The sequence below is a fragment of the Adiantum capillus-veneris genome, chromosome 12 (assembly GCF_014529385.1).
Source record: "Adiantum capillus-veneris isolate H3 chromosome 12, ASM1452938v2, whole genome shotgun sequence".
NCBI lineage: Eukaryota > Viridiplantae > Streptophyta > Polypodiopsida > Polypodiales > Pteridaceae > Adiantum > Adiantum capillus-veneris.
In genome coordinates this window covers 15,256,107-15,260,791 of record NC_140942.1, presented here as the reverse complement: position 1 = coordinate 15,260,791, position 4,685 = coordinate 15,256,107, and the positions used below count along the sequence as shown (strand labels likewise).

The following is a 4,685-nucleotide window of genomic DNA, read 5'->3' as shown; positions in this document are numbered from 1 at the left end:
CTGTTTCACATATTGATTTTTGCATCGCCTACAAAATAGCCAAAAGAATATACTCGTGCAACCAATTCAACATGATAATCAAAGTAAGAAAACATAATTATGTACCTTCATAATCTCAATTGCAATAATCCACCATGAAGAAACAAATCCACTTCTTGGTTGATAGCGGGGAGAGCTGTATGATGTTGTATGTCTGTCTGTCCCTGTGTATACTACACTGCTACTGCCTTTTGTTTGTTTTTATCATAAATTTTACAAACGAACTCAGAACGGAGCAATCCAGGTACTGAAAACGACGGGAATAGGTCTGGTCTACAAGGCAACGTGGACAGAATTACGAAAAACGTCTCTGTTTGGCTAAAAATGTAATTTTTAGGTCACGACTCTTAAAACCTCTATTTTTGGGTCTCCACTACTTTTACAACTTATTTTAAACCTATCCATGCATTTTAAGCTAAAACACATAAATATAAAACATTGATATTAATAAAAATCTCAATTTTACTGTTCATAAGACTATGTGTTATTCATTAATCTTTATCAAATACGTCTTTAGTGTATTATTTTAAAAAAATAATATATGTTCTCTCTTAATATCTCAAACTCATTCATATAAGCTTTATTTAATAGACTATTCAACAATCTTTCAAATCGTGCTAAACAAAAGATATATCCTACTACATTTAAAAAAAAAAAAAGGTTTTACTTTAAGAACTTCAAAAATTAGTCCTATTACACTCAGGTCTTGTATCCTGTTTTTAGTCAAATCTAGACATTCATGCTCACTTTATTGACCATTCCACACCTCGATTGGATATATCTTGTGTCCTATATTAGAAGCATATCAATGATCACATGTGATCCTAGTAGACTGTTTAAAGTTATATAAGAGGTAAATAAACATTGAGTTCTTACCAATATGATTAAATCAAGTCACTTTTACACACAATCATGCATTATGTATGTTTGTCCAAAAGGAGTGTTATGTGAGTGGCTATCTCCTGCTTATGTCAAAAGGATGCGAAGAAACGGTAGTTATATATGTAGAGAAGCCAAAGCCACCTTTGCTACCATAACCTTGTATTTTGTATATATGAGTCAGGCTATGAATTAAAGACTTTTGAAACTGTCATAAAGAAACTCCATACTTATGTTACACACGTTCAACAACAGTGTTCCATTGCGTATAAGAGGCTTAAAGCATACCCATTATCATTGGGTAATTACATCTATCTGGGTTGGCCAGGTAAATGGTTTTAATTGTGTGCACATAGCCAATCACTATGAAAATCTTTAAGTGTTTACCGCGCCGTTTTATCGTGTTTTGTAGAGAGAACATGCAAACTCAACTAGAGAAAGAAGAGAGAGGAGGGCGGGTTTTTTTTGTGTTTAAATTATTAATGCGACTGTTTTCGCGTTTATTACCGCGTTTCTTATTGAAGTTGTTACCGTTGTTATTACCGCGTTTATTTTTGAAAAAAAATTAGCACCTAAACTTTTAAATTCTGTCTTAAACATCTCTCCCCCCCCCTCCCCCCCCTCAAATTTTGGTGTTTCTCTCCTCTTAATTAAAATTAAAGAATATTGTATGAAATTTTTAAATTTAAAAAAGAAAGGAGAAAGAAAGAGAAAGAGGGATAGAGAGAAAGAGAGAGGGGGGGGGGGGGGGGGGGGATAGTAAGATTACACTCAGTTACAATTAAAATAATCTCTATCAATTGATTAACATAATTGAGCATGCTCACAAATTTAGAGAGAGGAAGAGGGGGGAGAGAGAGATAAATGGATTACACGATAAAAAAACTTCATAACTACAAAATGTTTATGAATCATCTTCCAAAAGATCCCTACATGAGGCATCATCCAATTCTAAGCCCATGGCACCTAAATCAATAAAGAGAGAAATGGAATTGTCGTTTGTGTATGCATTGGCTTCATCATCTTCCATCTCATCATCTTCATCATCACGACAATCAATATCCTCGCTAATACTTGCCGCCATTGGACTTGATTCATCAACCTCCCTCTCCTCTGTCTCCACCTCATCCAAAGTCAAAGGTGGAACAGGGTCGAAGATGGTCTCCACTTCATTAATTAGTGGAAAAAATGGTTCTCCCGCGAGGTGTTACAAAAATTACGAACCAAAGTTTTGGTTGGTGGATTGCTGGGATATAGATGACCTATAAAAGAGAAGCTCAAAGTGAGTAACATTGGTATAATTAATGCTACAAGAAAATAAGAATAAAAAGGTACTTGTCACTCACCTACTCACAATTGCGCGGTAAAACTAAATTGTTATACCTCCCTGTGTGATGTACACTAGAGTCCACCATGTAGAGGCCATTCTCATGTCGTCTAGACACATTTGCAAACCACTTGCACTCGAAGATGAAGGTATGAAAGGTTCTAAAATTAATCTTTAGTATCCTTTCAACTGTTCTGTAGTACGTGGCTTCATCATCGTCTGTGTCAAAGTTGCCCATGATGGCACAATCCATGGTGGTTCTACGCTCGTCAATGTGATGCGTACGAAAGTGACGATCCTTTGACCACATAGAGTTAAAGTAAAGGCACTACAAAATAGAAAACTATTTTGTATCAAATACCAATTAAAGATAATTTTATGAAAAAAAATTACAATATGGTTTAGGTTTATGAGTACTCTACCTTTGGTACGCAGCCTCGTGCATAATCCCATTCTTTGCTGGTGATGTCTTCTTCGCGCGCTTTTGTCTTTATCCTTTTCTCATGAATCCACTTTGCACTAATGAGATATATATGGTAAACATGCAAGGTGTCTAGGCACTGGGGGTGCCCTCCTTCCTCCATGTGCTTGTTTCCATGCTTCTCTCTCTTGCAAATGCCTTGCCTTTGCAACTATCCACAAGTCCACCCACTTGGTCATAATCTTTACATTGAGAATACAAAAGTTATTGACCACTCATGATAGATTCATATCCATGTTAAGTAGTTTTACCTTTTCACTTGGCAAGTGTGAAGTCATCCTTGCATCTTCCTCGTCTGACTACATGCAAGGCATTGAAGGATCCGAATACTCTGATATGTAAAAAAATCATACATGCCTCTAGTTCAGACCATAGCCACACAAAATCTTTGAGAGTCTTTAAAAACCTCTTTAATATAGCAATCTCCTCCACCAGGTGAACCAAGAGGTGAATTTGACTAAGAAGAACCGATCGAGGAAATGCATCTTCAATGGCGCACACAATTTCTATTGCAAGTGTTTGAGCAACAAGGATAGCCTCTATTTTGATTTTCTTGGAGCTCACAAATCTGCAAGAAAGAGAACAAGGATGCACTAAGTGCTAGTTGAAATTATTGTGTACATAAAAAAGGTGTAGTTGAGTGGAGTCTTGTGGTGTACCTTACTAGCTCTCCTAGTTTGAAAATAGCATCCCTGACTTTCTTGTCCCGACATATACACATACTCACCGAAAAAATGAACTACAATGTAAATCAGGGGAAGGGAAAGTGATCGAGTGAAAGTCATACACACAAACTATAGATAGAGTAGGGAGTATGAAGATTACCTGAAGCATGTTGTGCGAATCATGGGACTTCAACCCATACAATTGAACGCTTCCACCTTTCTTTGCTTTTGTGAAAGCTCCCTTTAGTGACCTCATGTATCCTGTTGGTGTGCGAATAGAGGCAATGGTACGCTTCACCTTGTCTAATTCTTCTTTGGCTAGCATTAATGGTGCTTTAGGAAGCACAATCTTTCCATTTGGGGCACGGCGTGGAGTAGTAGAGGTGGGGAGACGTTTTAAAAGCCTCAAATCCTCCCTCGCACACAAAGAGTCCTTCTTGCCAATAATGTGGTCCCATAGTGTTTGGACTACATTCTTGAATATGTGCATTGGATCCAAGAGGTGTTGTATTTTAAAGTCCTTCCAATACGGAAGCCTCAAAAATATGGATTACCTTGACATACCTTTTGGTGGAGGACACGGAGCCAGATTGTTGTTGTGGTGCTCTTCCCAAATGGTTGCCCAATCTATCATCGTGAGCTTTAGAGGGCTCTTTCCATTTGTTGGAGCCTTGTGCTTGTTATGCCCTTGGGGTAAGAAACGACGGTTGTTTGGATAGATTACCTTGCGTAAGGAATCGGGCCTCTTTGTCACCAACGATGGCCCGCAAGTAGGACATGCATTGTGTCCCGATGTGGACAACCCTGCATACATATCATATCGTTAGAGAGATGACTGAACTAAAGGGAGAGAGGGAAGGATAGAGAGAGACATAGAGGAAAGAGGGTTACCAGAAATCTCTCCAAGCCCAGGATAGTCGTGCATAGTCCACATATGGATTCCCCTCACAATGGACTCCCTCCCCCCCTTTGCAAGAGAGACATCGAGTACTGTGCACCGTTATAAAGAGGTGTTCGGGCACTCGCTATCAATCTATCCTCCGTTTCGGCAGCCCATTGAGTGTAGGACTGACAATCCTCCTCGCACACGTCGTGCTCATGAGATAATAACTCATCACACATGTTGAACATGTGCTCATCCTCTACCTCAAAGTGTGATAAAGATGCCATAGGAACTTCTGAAGTAGAGACAATGGGAGGATCACCATGCGGTGCACCCAAATTGCCCAGTAGCTCTTGCCTCTGCCATTTGGCCTTGCGCGCCGATGCACCACCACCGAACACAGACCAATGA

At 39.0% G+C, this 4,685-nt stretch overlaps 1 pseudogene; it reads right to left on the bottom strand.

Annotated features, from left to right (window-relative positions):
* Positions 1 to 3,449: 3,449 nt before the first annotated feature.
* On the bottom strand, positions 3,450 to 4,205 carry LOC147445343 (uncharacterized; annotated as a pseudogene).
* Positions 4,206 to 4,685: the final 480 nt, after the last annotated feature.